Source organism: Macrobrachium nipponense, chromosome 26, assembly GCF_015104395.2.
Source record: "Macrobrachium nipponense isolate FS-2020 chromosome 26, ASM1510439v2, whole genome shotgun sequence".
NCBI lineage: Eukaryota > Metazoa > Arthropoda > Malacostraca > Decapoda > Palaemonidae > Macrobrachium > Macrobrachium nipponense.
In genome coordinates, this window is record NC_087215.1 from 56210592 (window position 1) to 56228054 (window position 17463).

General features: G+C 44.8%; 1 protein-coding gene across 1 annotated transcript in view; it reads left to right on the forward strand.

Moving 5' to 3' along the window:
• The window catches only part of LOC135200288 (exosome complex exonuclease RRP44-like), a gene marked incomplete in the record, with an annotated part of 161420 nt that overhangs the window by 46226 nt on the left and 97731 nt on the right, over positions 1-17463 (forward strand).

A 17463-nucleotide genomic window follows, 5' to 3' on the forward strand; every position in this document is an offset into this window, starting at 1 on the left:
TCTCTCTCTGTCCTCCACCAAGGAGGTGCCACTGGCAAATCCATTGGCACTTATGTTAGATTCTTTGGTGATTGCCTGACAGATGTTCCCTGATGTGTGATTGATTGATCGATCATTTTGTCTCGCCTTCATTGTCCTAATGCTATGCTAGGCATTCTGTGTCTCTTTATTGCTTTTCTTGCCCCTTGGGGAATCAAGCTTTGAATACTTTTTTTTTACTTTGTTGAATACTACACTTACAGTGGGCCATACTGAGCATAGCTTCTTGAAGGACCTCCAATTCCAGTTGCCATTACACAAATACAAATATGATTTTATTACAGCTAATTATTTTGTAAGAGTCAAAGCATTATTGTCACCTCTGCTCATTTCCGTAGTTTGTTTTGGTTGAAGCAGTGATGGGAGCCATTATATAAATGATCAAAAATTTTAAAAAGTAATCCATATCCTTTTTGTATACAAATCAGTGCTCCACATTGAATTCCCATCCTCCATCCCTTTGGTCAGTCAGAGAGCAATTTTGCTTGGTTTGGAAGACAAAAATTTTATAGTCTGCAAGTAATGTGTGAGACTTTCCTCCTATTTGTAGTGTACCCATTAACTAGTCCATCCCTGTTGAGGGATTGCCCCTTTTGTATTAAACTGTAGACTGTAGCGGTTCTTTGCAGTGTCCCTTTTGCCCACTGTGGCATTGCTTTTCACTATACCTTTTACTTTATATGCTTTTTTGGTCCCTTTGTACCAAGCAGTTCATCTTTTTTAACATAATCAACTCTGGCTTTCGCTTCTCATTGAAGAAGTCTCTAGGGCCTTTTTTTCTAGTCTAGGGTGATGACTCTGATCTACTCAGTGTTATGTAATAATAATGATTACTAACCAGCTGCACTTTTATTTACTTATTACCAGTAACAAAACATTAAGAGTTGTTCTGCTGTTGATATTCAAGAGGATGATATTGAAGTCCACATCCCATTTTAAAAGAATAAGAATTTTTGAGGTGAAACTACCCTCTATCATTCAGCCTTATCTGCGACTAGTATTTGGCGCGGGTTCAACAAATGTTAAAATTAAAACAATTGGTAACAAATGCTCCCAATAGTAGTTACTATCCCAACCCTGATCAGGGTGGGTGTAAGCACAGCAAATGTCTTGGTTGCTCATTCTACTCTTGCCGATGAACATGGCTGGCTGTGTAGACAAGTGCTCTGAATTTTGGTTTTATTTTTTCTTGGTTATCGAATTGGGTCGTCTTGACTCTTGTTTGTTTTTTTCTCATTATGGGTCCTCCTTCTAAATCTTCCTTATCAAAATCTCTTAGATTTTGCAAGGTAAGCAGTTGTAAGACCAGATTGCTTTCTTTAAAGTTCAATACGCACAAATTATGCATTGATCTTCATGGGATAACTTGTGATTTTGACAACCATTGTGATCATTGTATAGGGTATGGTCTTTGCAGGAGATAGAGATGGTTAAGTATTGCATTAGAGGGAAAAGGATAGAGTTAGGAAGATTGTAAAGAAAACAGCTAGCCTTGCATCTAAGTCTTCCTTAGAAGTAACTTCTGATCAAGAGATAGATTGGTCTGTTGAATTTCCTTTTCTAGTAGATTCACATCCTTCCACACTCACTACGTCAGCTCAGGGTAGTAGGTTAGATTTAATGGTCTGATCTTCATTCTGTAAAATCTAGGTTTGTATTATTATATAACAAATTTTAATCTTTTGTATCTATTATATGTAGTGCATTGACAGGGACAGTGTCCCCTCGTTCATTTGGCAACTCTGCTGACGCAGCCTTGTCTGTCCCATTGACTCCACCTGCTGACAGGCATGGAAATCCTGGGGTTCTCAAATGAGGACTAACATCCCAGGATGTTCATGGACTGTGCCCTGTGTCTCATGCTTTTGCTTCTCAGACCTTGATGGACAAACGCAGATTGTGCTCACCTAAAGACATTCATGGTAGGGTGAAAAGGTCTAGGCCTTCACTTTTGAACCCATTGTCCCAGTGCCATTGCACATGCAACACCTCAATGAGTCTGGAGTCCTTAGTTAGGCATTCAGGTAGTAAGTTTTCACGCCTACTCCTTCTCTGTTGACGATAGTCCGAATTTTAATTTCACCAAGGACTCGGGTATGTCCGCTTCAGATGCTTTTGTGGCTTTTAGGGGCTATCTTTCTGAAGAAAATAATAAATGTGTCAGATATTCAAGGCCATGGGAAGTGTTGAGTCTGTGTGAGCTTCCGCATGCGTCTTCTTATAGGCTGTGTCAGGTGTATTCTAGGCTGCGGGAAGCTTCATTGAGTCTGCATGTCGCTTCATTGAGTCCGAGGAAAGTGTCTGCGAATTCTCAAGTGACAGTAGGCTATAGAGTTTCTTCAGGGATGCAGTTAGCATCAGTGATGTGTGAGTCATTGAATAGTAAGAGGAGTGAGGAGGTAAGTGCGAGCAAAAGAGTTTTTAGTGGCAGTAAGGAGACAGGTCACATTTCTCCTGTGTTGGAAGGTAAGTCACAGTGTTTAAAGGGTTCTCGCCCTCCTGCATCAGTCAGATTTTCTCAGTTGGCTCTTGAAAGAAACCAATCTCAGTTCAAGTATTTACCAGAGTGGATTAGTCGAATTTTACTGCCAGGTCTTATAAGACCACCTGGCTCTGAGGCTTCTTTGGTCATCACAAATGAGGAAGACTTGTTTAGGTCCAGCTCTTCCTCTCAACTTTCTCCTTCTTCTACTTTCCCCTTGGATAAGAAAGAGGAACAATTAGAATCAGTCATTTCAGGTTTTGAGGAACTGGTTCAGTTGTGTTTCGGTAGATATCTACAGTTCTTTTCAGTGGAGCATTCTAATACTGCTCGCTCTCTAAAAGTTTCCAATTTGGGGTCTGATTATTCTCCTCTCTCTTCAGATTCTGTATATGGGAGATTTGACACTAGTGTTGCTAAGGCTTTGCCTAAGAAGACCACCTCTAAGGGATTTTCTCTTGTGTTTTCTTTCCTTCATGCTAGTGTCACAGGTGATTTTCCCATGACATTAGTCATATAACTAGATTAATGAAATTTCATACACCAGATTTCCTTGTAGATGGATTGGAGATTATTCTGAATTCTTCATCTGGATGCAAGTGATGCTGATACTTGGTGAGGATGAGTCTTGTGTGTTTTTTTTTTTTTTGGGGGGGGGGGTGGGGGGGGGGGGTGATGATGATTACCAAAAATCTCCTGCTTATCCTTTAGTACTTAGGTTGACATAGCCCCTAAAATTCAATTGTCATTTTTGAGGGGATATTTTGAACCCACATGTCTCAGCTCTTGAATGAAGAAAATTTCTTTGTTATTTAATGTCTTCTTTATTCCATTAGAATTTCCTACAGATGCCAATCACTTCTCAAGGACTGGGTCCCTAAAAAAAAATTCTTATTTAAGTTTTATACTTAAACAAATTACGATTGATCCTATAAAAAAATCTTTAGATGGATACAGACCTCAAAACATTATACGTAGTATTAATAGTAGTAAATTTAATGTATTATTGATGGTCTTTTCCTACCATGGTGAAACATCAAATGGTGAGCAGTTTTAAACCAGAAGTAAAATATCATAGTTGGAATACAGGTGTACCTCACCTTTACTCTATGCATCAATACATTTTGACACACAGAAGGCATAGTGAAAATTGGATAGGCTACCTGAAAGATGTAAGAGGCAAAAGAAATCCTTATAAAGTTAAAGTGAGGTAAAGTTGGGCTAATTGGTTATTTTATACATTCAACTTCCCTGGCAGATATATACTTAGCTATAGACTCCGTCATCGTCCCCGACAGAAATTCAAATTGTTCCGACACGGCATACAAACCTTCGGTCCTTTTACAATAGGAAGGGTACTAGCGGGAGCTGGATAGGTCGTTAAGCTTTCGAAAAACAAGGGGTTCGGTAGTTAACTGCTTGTCCGACACGGCGCGCGCTGCGCGACTGGGAGGTAAACAAACCACTTTTGCCTTCGGCCTGCTGGCGTGTGGGAGTGTTATCATCGCTTCTCTGCCCGCTTCATCGTCGTTGCTTTCGCATGGTTGTGTTTTTCTTTTTCTATTTATCTAGTGAAACTGAATTGTAAGTACAATCATTTCATATTATTTCCATTGAATTCAATTGTGAATTAAAGGATCTTGGTTTCACCCAAGCCCTCCGATTACCCGAGTGCCGGGACTGAAGGGCGTAAGTGCGGGAATTTCATTTTCCAGAAATGATCCTCGTATTGTGTATGCTCGGTGCCGAGGGCGGGAGAGCGCTCGCTCGAGCGTATATTTTGGTTGGAAATGTGTAGATGAAAATCGTAAGTAAGTGCTCTTTTCATTTATATTTTTTTTTTTGACCTGTATGCTCGTTGCCGAGCGAATGCGCTCGGCACGAAAACTTATTCTGTATGGGAAGTGGAATCGCAAGTACAGTTTATTCTTTTTCATTTTCATATATATTATTTTTGATTGTAGCAATACTCATTTTTGGATCAGTTTCCGAGCTTACCCGGAAATTGATCCTTTTCCCCTTTTTATTTGAATGAAGTGAAATCGCAAGTGCAGTTCTTTTTCATTTTCATATTTTATTGAGATTGCATTGTTTACTTGGATCAATGTTTCCGCTATTTCCCGGAATTGATCCTTCCCACATTTGTATTTGTATGAAGTGAAATCGCAAGCGCAGTATTCTTTTTCATTTTCATATATATTTTGATTGCATCAATTCATTATGGATCAAGGTTTCCATTCATAATCGGGAATGGATCCTTTTACCCTTGCGCTCGGTACGAGGGCGCAAATGCGCTCGATCCGAGCCCTTATTCATTGTGAAGTGAATCGTAATGCAAGATTCTTTTTCATTTATTTTTTTCCTTTTTATTATTGATTGCATCAATATTTATTTGGTTCAAGGTTCCGCTCAGTCAGGGAATTGATCCTTATGCCCTTGCATTCGGGCCGCCCGAGGGCACGATTGCTCTCGGGCTCTTATTATTATTATTGGTACATGGGGTGCTGTGCGGGGTGGGGAACGAGACCCCCCCCCCCCCCCCCGCTCTGCTCCCACAGATGGCCCTTCCCCTTGGGGGGGGAGGTTATCTGCGTTCTTCTCCTCGCCCGATCCGTCGAGCGCGGGGGAGGGCGCTCGGTGCCCGATGTACAATTGTATTTGGGGTCTTCCACTCGTTCGGAGAGGGCTCACCCCCCCGCGCGAGGGGACTTCCCCCCCACTAATCGCTACTACTGTTATTTCCGCAGGTTGCTACTGCCACGGAGGGTGGACCTTGGTGAGGTATGGGCGTCCTTCCATTTGCAGGGCGTGCTAGTGTCCAGGGGCTGCTGGTTCTATGTCTGGGCCTACTGCGGTCACCCATGGAGTGGTAACCACGCTCCACAGGTGACGACGTCCCTCCTCACCTGGTGTACTCGCCTCACGTGGTAAAACAGTCTTGCCTACAGCCCGCTGTGAAGTGCCGTTGTTTTCTTTTTGCCGTACCGAGAGGGGGGCGTGCCGCCGCCGCTCGTGGTTGCCGCGCTGCCGCGACCACACTTCCGCTGCCCTAGAGCTCGCCCCTGGACCTGCCGCCGGTACCAGGATGTTGCTGGCTGCTGCTCCACTTCCTGTGTTTCCGGTGCTGCCTGCCGTACCTGCCGATTCTGGGCTGACTGTCCATGCAGTTGCTGCGCTGGCTGTCCCTGCCGTTTGCTGCGCTGGCTGTCCCTGCCGTTGCTGCGCTGGCTGTCCCTACCGATGCTGTGCTGGCTGTGCCTGCTGTTCCTGAGATGCCCATACCTGCTGACGTCGTCCCTGTTCGTGGTGGTACTACCCCAGACTTTGGTCTGTCTGTACAGGTGCGTCCGGGCCCTGTGGCTTCGGCTACAGCAGGCCCCGGCTCCGCCCTGGATAGCAGATCTTACGTCTGTCCTGAGGAAGCTGACGAAAGAAGAGGAGGAAGGTGTCGTCGTCGTCGTTCTTCATCTTCTTCATCGTCGTCGGCTGCCGCCTCTTTCCCCTTCGACTTCTAAGGCTTCACAGCCGGAGGAAGAAGAAGGTTGCCTCCTCCCTCCTAAGAAGTCTCCTCGGGAGCTTCTCGGGACCCGTCTCACCTCGGTGGGACGGGAGGGTTTCCTTCCGCTGGGTCCTCCTGCTCCTTCGGGAGCGGGGCCCGTCTCTTCTTCCGCAAGGAAGAAGACTACGGGGACCAGAGGGGTACCTGGCTAACACCGGTACTTCCTCGCCTGGTGTCAGTGGTTCTGCCACTGCATCAGGGTCCGTCTCGGCCTCTCGTTTGCGGGAGGTACCGAGTGTACGGTCGCCTACCAGCGACCGTGCAGCCAGGAACCAGACCTCTGAGTCCGCTCAGCGTCAGGTTCACGGCACGGGGCGGAAGACTGGTGACAGCCGCTCACGCGACTCTCACCAGACCAGCTCTCGCTCTCGCGGCGACCAGCTGGCTACCCGGGGACGTGACGGTCCACGACCGGCCACGGGCTGAGGTTGGGAAGAGGTCCTCCCGTTCGCCGTTGCCAGCCACGGCTGGAACCAGCGACGTGACGTGCCGTGAGGACAAGCACCGGTCTCACTGTGGACAGTGGAGCCTGCAGGTCACCTGACCGTCGCTCTCACAGAGAGCGATCGGGTACGGCAACCAGCACCAGCTCTTTCGACACTCGAGATCGGGGGCCGCTGTGCTCAGTCCAGCCGTTCTCCAACAGCGAGGAGACGGTTCGACCAGGCCTGCAGCTCGATCGCCACCGCGGGTTGACGATCGCCTGCAGCCCTCCAAGCCTGCTGGTTCTGCCAGCGAGCGAGGAGGGAGCGTCAGGTCTGCCTCTCCCGTACCTTCAACCCTCCTCGGGTTACAACCGGGAGGAGCCAGGTATTGAGGAGTGATCGTGAGGGGTGCGCCCCTCATGATCCCACCACGACGCCTACGTGCCAGGCACGGTTCTTGGACCGGCCAGGACGTATGCGCAAGTGGATGGAGAAGACCGAGAGGGCTGTCGCTGTCCCCCCTTCTTAGGAGGAAGGGTTCTCGGAATATGCTCTTGTTCGAAGGGCTTTAACGGTCCCACTCTGCAAGATGCTGTGACTTCCGAGGATCCAGAGGAACTTTGCCGAGGTTATGGCGCTGATTCGTCAGCACAACGACCTCGGTGAAGGATTCGCCGCTCCCACCAGCAGAGCCACGTCTCGGCTCGAGTCGTTTTGGGGCCCCGAGAGAACCCAAATCGACGGTGGGTCTGCCGCGATCGGAGCTTGCCGACTGTGTTGAACCAGGTAGTCTCTCGTCTCCGGACAAGAAGGCTCTCTCAGTTCTGGCCGGTCGAACACGCTAATTCACCTCCTCTACTGCGACAGAGGCGTTTCTACGTGTCTTCGGACACCGTATTTGAATACCCCTTCGGTCCTCCTGATGGTTTCGACCTCGACGAGGACTGGAATGAGTCGGAGGACGGTATCGGCTCTCTCCTGTCAGGTGTCGATCAGCCCCACCCAGACGACGTTCACAGTGGCGGCAGACACTTACCTACAGTATGAGTTCGTAACCCTCCTCGGGAAAACGTTTCTCCTGACGATACGTTTTCCCAGGCTCTGAGAGGCCATCGCCGTAAGGCGATGGCTGCTCCTTTTCTTCTCCAACTGCTAGTTCCGCTGGGAAGGCGAGCCAGTATCCAATTCCTCCCCCATTCCCTCTCTCCTTACGGCTACGAGGGAAAGGGGAGGGATCCTACAGAGATTTCTCTGTAAGATCCCACGTTAGGGGCTGCGCTACCGGGGGGACCTTCGGGTCCCTACCTGACATAAGCCCCGGTCGTGAGGAGGGATCCTGCCCCTTTCTCGATTTCTACGGGAATCGGGGGGAGGACCACCAAGCCGATATCGTTTGACGAATTCGGTGGGGGGTTTCGCAGAGTGCTTAGAATTCTACGGAATTTCTAGCGCACTCAGAGTGTTCGAGTTTTTTTTACGATCTCCAAACACTTAGGCGAGACGACAGTCCAAAGTGAGCGAGAATCCCCGATAATTGTTACACGATAATCGGGAACCTCGCTTATGCTCGAATTCCTGTAATTTCTAGCATTTGGAAGAAGACTGCTGCTGAAAGAAGAGTATCTCACAGTAGGCGATTAACCTGGAATACAGTTACCATCCGAGTTACGACCTAGATCCGTTCCGACCAACAGGTCGTATGTCAGAATGGTCGTTAGTCGAAAATACCAGCCAAAATGGCCGACACGTGGATTATAAGTACTCTGTTAAAGTGGAAGATTATACTGTACTCGAGGACATATGATATGAATGTGTTGCATTTTTAAGTAACTTTTTCTGTTGAATAATATTATTGTGTATATACAAGCTGTTTATTTTTATCATTTTTATGCCTTTTAGTTTCACTTTTATAATTTTATCATGCTTTCTGTTGAATAATATTACTGTACATATGTATATACAAGCTGTTTTATTTATAATTTTTATGCCTTTTAGTTTCACTTTTATCATACTTTTTCGTTGAATAATATTACTGTTGTACTATACGTACAAGCTGTTTTTATGTATTTATCATTTTTATGCCTTTTAGTTTCACTTTTATCATACGCACGGTCGAAAAAGAAACGATCAGCTGTTAAGTCAGGCGAGGCAGGGATGGGGAAGGGGTGGTTACTGCGCTGGCCCATGTAGGGGAGGGGGTGGGCTTCGATGCTGGATGAGGCGGGCTTTTGTGTTGTTCGTTTTGACAAAACATGCTAAGTGTCGTTTGGATCTTCTGCTTTTTCTTTTGAATAATATACTGTTGTACTATACGTACAAGCTGTTTATGTATTTATCATTTTTATGCCTTTTAGTTTCACTTTTATCATTTTATCATAGAGATATTTTTAATATTATACTGTAGGTGCAATGTATTTAGCTTTTTTTTTCAGTTGCTTAGTTGATATACTACGTACAATACATCTTAATATAATATGGTTTTAGAAATAAAATATTTATTACTGCAGTTGAATTTATTATACAAAAAAAAATACAAATGAAGATCAAATACGAAAATAGAAAAGTTAGTTTACAGTTCAAAATAGAACATACAGCTGTAGTACAAAATAGAAAATACATATGCATGTAAAAAAAAAAAAACTAAGCAAAACAACACTCAAAATTAATGTTCACTGGTGCTTGGTTCGACGTCATCAACACTTTCTTCATACGCACGGTTGAAACGAAAGATCAGCTGTTAAGTCAGGCGAGGCAGGGGATGGGGAAGGGGTGGTTACTGCGCTGGCTGATGTAGGGAGGGGGTGGCTTCGATGCTGGATGAGGCGGGCTTTTGTGTTCGTTTGACAAACATGCTAAGTGTCGTTTGGGATCTTCTGCTTTTTCTTTTCATCGTAGATTTCTTTGTATGGCCTCATTACTTCTTGCATAGATCTCTCTATCCGGGCAAACCGTTCAACATTCGGATCCATTCCTTCCAATTTATGCAGCATTGTATTAAGCATTTGTATGGCTTCCGATAATCCCTTTACAGTAAACTTTCGTTCGTGCTCCTCCTCTTCTACAACTTCCTTTTCTTCCTCTCTTCTTTCTTGTTCATCTTTCCTTTCTTCTTCTATTGCTAACAGTTCTTCTGGGATGCTGTGCTGCCGGCGCCGTCGTAACTGTCATACGCGCTGCACGCACTACGCTACCGCAGTGCCAAACAGTAAACGCCGCCAAATATAAAAAATAGACCCCTGTCGGACACTGTCATAAGTACGGGTGGACGTAACTCGCGCAGGTCGTAACTCGGATGGTAACTGTAGAGAAGAACGGACGGGAACTTCCAGTTTGGCTTGACTATCGTCTTCGGTATTCTGTTCACCATTGAAGCTTTCCTTTGGGAAAGACTTCTCCTTCACTCTCTGACTAGAGAACGAAGGCGGTCGATCTCCAATCCTTATTCTCATTCCTCGAAGAGGAAAAGAATTTAGGATGGAGGTCGTGGTACAGAACCTACAAATATACTACGGTATATTACCCTCGCGACATGATTCTTTAACAGTTGAATTGTCCGGGGGGTAGGCGCATACCGTAGTTAACTCTACGGTTTGTGACCGAGACGAATTGTATCTTAATTGAACTGCAACTCGGGGTTGCCTGCAACCTCCCAGCAGTTATCAGTTTTCGATTTTAGATACTTGGTATTGTCATGACAAACACCAAATCAGCTTTTGTATTTACCGAAATCCGCTTTCGGTTAAATATAATTGCTCGAGCGTATTCTTTATGCTCGATGGTTCTAGCCGAACGCATTCTTCGTGGAATAATGGATTACCTGGCAACTCAGGATGACGAGTCACCGAGAGCTACTGCGTATTGAAACTGCCTGATAGCGGCTCAGGTATCAGCTAGGTCTCGGAGATGCACGGTCGGTTACGTCTCTCTCTCCCCTGGTTTGATTGACTACCGAACCGTATCTCTGCCCACAATCATGGACTTAGGTCTCTGATTTAACGGGGATTTCTCGCAATAATGAAGGACCATCTACTGCTGTGACGCTCGATTTCATCGCCTTCGACATTGCGAGAATTTTCAACAGAGAATATCTCTTGGACTCTTTCATCTTTCTGTTTACCGCACGGTAAAGAAGTCTGTACTAGTCACCCGCTGCATTCGCACCGCGATAATGCGAATGATTTTTTTGCAGACATCTGAGTTTGTCTTCAAAATATCTCGTATTCGTAGGTGTGCAATTATTAATTGCTCGCCCCGAATTAACAGATATGTCAGAAGACATCGCCTACTCTCCGACCTGACAGCTCTACTTCCAAATGTTCAGCCCATGAGAAGCAGTTCTTCAGGCAGTATTTCCCTGTCTTCATTACTGAAAAGCGCTCCGCTTTTATTGCAACTACGATCCTCACCGGACAGCATGAATAGCGGTTAGCGTTCTCAGTCTTTGTAGCACAGGTTCAGAATCTTGAGAATCCTTCTCTCGGTTCAGCTGTGAAGACGTAGGTTGCATTTTCTGTACACCTTTCGTCTTCAACGACACATAGTGTTGTTTCTCCTTAGCCGAGAATCAACTATACTATGAGATATCTTGCCATCAGGGACCTCGGTCTCTAGAAGGCAATTGACTTTCGGCCTGTTGGGACCATGCCTTAATGAGAGTCATCACCCTTGCCTTCTGGCAATCGGTGACGAACAAATTTATTTGTTTAGTCTCTTGGCATAACCCTTTTAAGGCGAAGGTCAAGTGACTTGCTCGGGTGCTTGGACAACTTGCCTCCTACCGAACGCAGTCAGTCGGCAGCTGTCAGAGCGCCCAAGTCTGTTACGAACTTCGCTGTGGACTTAGTTCGGTTTGTTCCATAAACGTCTTTTCTTCGTCCTACGGCTTGTTCCACAGTACCCATACCATCGACACCCACCATTGAGTGTCGGTGTACCTATCCACTACCGAGAAAGAACAACTTCGCTGCAGACGGATAGACCCAGTATGGGTACAGGACATCACCGAAGTCGAGAGAGGGATAGGTCATACGACCATTCCCTTCTTTTCCTCTGAGGTAATTGCATGACTTTTCCTGCGAAGTCAAGCATCCAGGGGATGGGGATCCGTGACGCTCGATTTCGTACCGAATTCGTAGCGAAGACTCTGAACCCTTTCGGTTCCTGACGATCGGTTTAGGAGTCCTTCACAATCCCCTCCCTAATGGACTTCACCGCCTTCGATGCGAAGGAGATGCTGCTTTGTCCTGTGAAAGCGCGACCCGCGCTTTCTGAAGAAACTCGACATCCCAGGCTGAGTGTTGAAGACTCTTCGTCAGCACCAAGATGACCTAGAAGTACACTCCCTCGAGTTACACAAGAACTTCTCCGTGGCGCAGGTACTGAAGGCAGGGGTCTGGTACAACCAGACCACTGGCACCTCCTTCTACCTTTTGGATATTGCCCACAGGTCCTTGGATCGTTTTCCTTGGGACCCGTGGTGGCTGCTCAACACCATTGTGTAGCTAACCCAGACCCTAGCAGGCTGAACAGCATCGAGTCCTGGTGTGACTGTAAGAATAGATAAGTGAATGAGAGAGACTGGCTTCTCTTTCTATCTTTTTTCTCCCCCTCTACCTGTGGGTAGAGGGGAAACGGTCATCACCTTGCTGGATAAGGACGAGATGCCGGTGAGCTACTCGACAGAGCCCCATCCTATCCCTTCAACTAGGGATGGGAGCGAATATCCACCACTTCCTCCTACAAGGGGGGGGGGGGGGGGGGGAAGTGGGATGCCAACAAGAGACAAACCATAACTTTATGTTGCCTCTTGCAAATAGGAACTTGTTCTTGTTGCTGGTTACGAAGAGATACGCTTGCCTCTCTCTTAGTACTTGGTCCAGAGTCTGACCATTGATCCTGCGGTGCTCACCCCGATCAATCGGACAGAGGCTTGGATCCCTCCCCTCGCTCTTACGACCAGGGAGGCATTCCAAGGTTGGGCGAACACCAGTCTGTTCACAAAAGACTCAGATTCCTCCCACCAAGAAGTGAGTCTTCCTATTGTAAAAGGACCGAAGGTTTGTATGCCGTGTCGGAACAAATGACAATTTGTCCAAAATTGCATTTTTCCTAACTATACAAACCTGAGGTCCTTTTACACATAGTCCCACCTCATGCCACCCCTCACTCTTGCAGTTTTTTGCTTGGGCCAAAAGCAAAAGTGATTTGTTTACCTCCCAGTCGCGCGCGCGCGGCCTGTCGGACAAGCAGTTAACTACCGAACCCCTTGTTCGAAAGCTTACGACCTATCCAGCTGCCGCTAGTACCTTCCTATTGTAAAAGGACCTCAGGTTTGTATAGTTAGGAAAAATGCAATTTTGGACAAATTGTCATTTTCGCGGCACACGCTACAGGTAGGTCAGGTGATCTACCGCCACTGCCGCTGGGTGGCAGGAATAGGAACCATCCCGTTTTCTAAGACAGATTTTCTCTGTCGCCGGTGACCACAACATCGTTGTTGTTACCTCCTGACTTGATTTTCGTATTTCATCGCCGTTGATCTTCTGGACTGTCTTTTGGTGACGTATGGATCTGTGGTTTGGCATACGCTTTTGTGGAACGTTTTTTGGATTTTGGGCTTGGATTTTGCTCAAAATGTCTGATTCTAGCTGCGAAGTTAGAAGATGTGTGAATGAGGGTTGTTTGGTGAGGCTACCGAAAGTGTCGTTAGATCCTCACAAGGTATGCAAGAAGTGTAGGGGGTATGAATGCACTAGAAATAACACTTGTGATGAATGTGTGAATATGGATGAGGAAGGATGGAAGACCCTAGATTCCTACTTAAGGAAACTAGAGAGAGATAGGGTTAGAAAGGCTGTCTCTAGAAGCATGAGTAGATCTCGCTCTAACGAGCCAGTTAACCCTCTTACGCCGATTGGACGTATTAAACGTCGAGTCAAAATGTCTCCCGTATGCCGATTGGACGTATCATACGTCGGTCTCAAAAAAGTTTTTTTTAAAAATTCGCGGAAAAAGGAAAAAAAAAATACTTGGAGGCCTACTAGCCAAAAACTTTTGTATCACGCGCCTTGGGGGATGCTGGGAGTTCACGGATCAAGGCGTTGTTTTGTTTACAATCGCTACGCAGGCGCGCAAGCGCGAATTTCTTTCTTATCGCACTAAAAAGTATCAGTGACACATCTCGGAAATTATTTCGTCACTTTGACATAATTTTTGCACCATTTTAAATTATCCTTTACATGAAGTATTATATATGAAAATGTGTGCAATTTCATGTAAAAATACAACAAAAAATACTCATGATTGTAGCTTTTCATTCTGAAATATTTTCATATAAATAACGAGTGCAAAAATTTCAACCTTCGGTCAACTTGACTCTACAGAAATGTCGAGAAACGGAATTGTAAGCTAAAATTCTTATATTATAGTAATATTCAATCATTTGCCTTCATTTTGCAACAAATTGGACGTCTCTAGCACAATATTTCGATTTATGGTGAATTTATGAAAAAACTTTTTCCTCACGTTCGTGCGGTAATTCTTCCGATAAATTTTTTTGTGCGATTGTCCTAATGTTTGCACCCTTTTAAATTTGCCGTTACATAAAGTTTTATATATGGAAATGTGTGCAATTTCATGCACAATACAACAAAAAACAACCCATGGTTGTAGCTTTTATCAGTTTTGAATATTTTCATATAAATAACGTTAAGTGCAAAAATTTCAATTTAATTTCGGTCAACTTGACTCTACCGAAATGGTCGAAAAAACGCAATTGTAAGGTAAAACTCTTATATTCTAGTAATATTCAATCATTTACCTTCATTTTGCAACGACTTGGAAGTCTCTAGCACAATATTTCGATTTATGGTGAATTTATGAAAAAAAAAAAACATTACGTTCGCGCGGTAACTCTTCCGAAAAAAATCAGAATTTTTTTTGTGTGATTGATCGAAATGTTTGCACCATTTAAAATTAGCTGTTACATAAAGTTTTATATATGAAAATGTGCGCATTTTATGTAGAATACAACTAAAAATGATTGAAGGTTGTAGCTTTTCTCTTTTTTCGAAATATTTGCATATAAATCACGATAAATAGAAAAAAAACCACGTTCGCAAAATCAAATGACTCTACCGAAATAGTTGAAAAACGCAATTGTAAGCTAAAACTCTTACGGCCTAGTAATATTCCGTCATTTTTCTTCATTTTGAAACAAATTTGAAGTCTCTAAAACAATATTGTGATTATGGTGAATTTTTGAAAAAAATATATTACCTTCACTCCGCGCGCCGATTCGCGCTCGCAAGTCTCCGAAATACGAAAACATCGCATTATCCTAATATTTTATGCATGACACTTACCTGGCAGGTATATATATAGCTGTATTTTTCTGAAGTCCGACAGAATTTAAAAAAAAAAAAACTTCCGACACAACAGTGGTCGGCAGGTGGGGTTAGTACCCATTCCCCGCCGCTGGAGGGCGGGTATCAGGAACCATTCCCATTTTCCTATTTCATAAATTTTCTGTCGCCGGTACTGAAAACACCTGTTTTCAGTTACCTCCGGCTTTTTAGGATTTTGGTTTTTTGGCAAACTTCATTTGCCGCTAAGTATCCTAATTGTCTTTTTAATTTTATTTTACTTGATTTGTGGGGCTAGGGCTACGCTATCTAAAAAAAATGATTTGAATTTTTTGATTCATTTTTTGCATAAGATATCTGATCTAGTTAGGCTAGTTTCAGAGGGTGTTGTCTGCAAAAAAAGGGATAGGGTGTGGGGGCTACCGAAAGGCTTCGGTAGTTTCCGCACTTGGGGGGCGCAAAAAAAAAAATAACAGTAATCATGTCTATTTCCGTAAGGAAAAAAAAAAAAAAGTATGATTCGTAGTTTTACGCAATTAATCCAGTAAAAAAGTGTCTAATTCCGTAAAGGAAAAAAAGTTTGTTTTTAGTATGTACGCAATTAAATCAATTATGAAAGTCAGGGTAGTGATACTGCTAACCTTCCGGTAGATTTTTTTTTATTTTTGCCTAACGCTGTTTAGTATGGCCTACGGGTTATGACTATGTCTGCGAGAGGTGATCGCTCTCCTTCATTGTTGTGAAGAGTTCTACTTCTGTTTTGTTTACGCCTAAAAAAAAAAAAACCCTGTAAAGGTTGCCTTCGGGCCCTAAAACAGTGTCTGTAGAGGTTATTGCCCTTTTTTCTTCTTATTTTACTATTTCGATTTTCGTAAACTTAGAATCGAAAAAGTGGTTGCTTTAGAGAGCAATAGTGAAAGTGGCTAAAGTGAGTGGACCAGTGCCCCTTTGTGTAGTGGAGGGTGCGTCAGAATTGGCCTTAATAACGCCTCTAGGTCCTAGACCTCTGTCGAAACTCCCAGGAAACCAAGGGAGGGAGGGCATGTCGAAAAAAAGCCGAAGGAGGGTTACCAAGGGGGAACCCCCACCGAATCTGGCGTGCCCTTCGGCAGTTTCTTGATGAAAAAAATCCCCAGACTGGCCAAAAAAAAAGTGCTTTTGGGCACATGCACGGGGGGGGAATCCTGAAGATTGCTTCCCCCTGGTCCTCCGAGGCGTCCTCCCCGCACAAGGGTTGGAGCTCGGAAGGACTCGCGCCCTCTAAGAAGCTTTAGAAACAGAAAAGAGGACGCTTCACGTCTCTTCTCCCTCGTTATGTGTTTCAGTGAGAAGTAAAAAAAGGCGGGAAAAGTTACCTGATCAGTGTACTTCTTTCCACCAAGAAATAGGGAAAAAAAAAGAAAAGCCAAGTTTTCTCCTCGCCTTGTTTTTGACGCCTGTCAGGAGCGTGACGCTTTTCTGCACGCTTATTTTTGGACGATCGGCTTGAACAGGACGCTCGGATGGATTTTTTTTGCCCACTCACCAGTGGATTTTGCCGAGCGTCCTCGCCCAGTGGGGCCCGCCGAGCGCGCACCAGGACGCCCCGAGCGTCCTCGCCAGTGGACGCCGAGCGCGCACCAGGACGCCGAGCGTCCTCGCCAGTGGACGCTGAAAGCGCGCACCAGAATGTTTCTGTTGAACTCTTCAAGCTCTTGTTTAAGATTGAGCCTCAAGAAAGGTGGAAAAAGGCAAAACCACTTCGTCTTCGAAAAAAACCCAGCAAGACTCGGGTTTTCGTGAATTTTCAAGGGAGGGTCTCTGTCAATATTATATTGCCTTTTCGCAAAGGTGGGGATGGAGTTAAGGAAAAAGCTCAAGGGGAAGATCTCGAGGAAAGCTCAAGGGAAAAAATATCTCGTTTTCCTTCTACCTCAGGCAAAGACTTTGAGATAAGACAGTTACGGGTTATGTAAAGGCTCGACGTCGCTGAACGTCAGGATTTCGGCAACGTTCAGTAGGATTCTTGCAAAGGCACTCATCAAAAGGACGCTCTTCAGGAAAAAGCGCAAGACAGGACTTTCCTGGGTTTGGCCATACTGCCAATAAATTTTAAAGCTTTTTAGACCACTGAAAGGGTTTTTCAGATGATAGATTTTGTTAGTTTCTAGTCGAGAACTTCCATGCCGATTGAGCATCGTTCGTTCTACTACCGTAAGGCCCCAGTCTCTTAAAAAAACAGGATTTTCTTGTCCCTTCCTTGTTTGAGACGGGGGGGGAATCGAAAAAAATAAAAAAGGCTCGACTTCCTGGATTACGTTTTTTTTGTCCAATTCAGTGACTTTCCCCCCATTGACAAATATTTTTACTATCGTTTTGTCAAGTAAAGTGGGTCCTCCCCTCATTGACAAAAAAAATATCTCTCTGTACCGTTTTAATGGGTTAGTTCTCATTGACAAAAACAATCTCATTAACTTGATTATTGCGTAAGCGAATAAGGGACAAGGTTTCGGGAAGAGCTCTCCTTCCTCATTCGCAGAACTCGTACAAGGAATAGACTGGTAGACTACGTCAAAAGTCGTCAATGAACAACGCTTATGTCCAGTATCTTAAGAA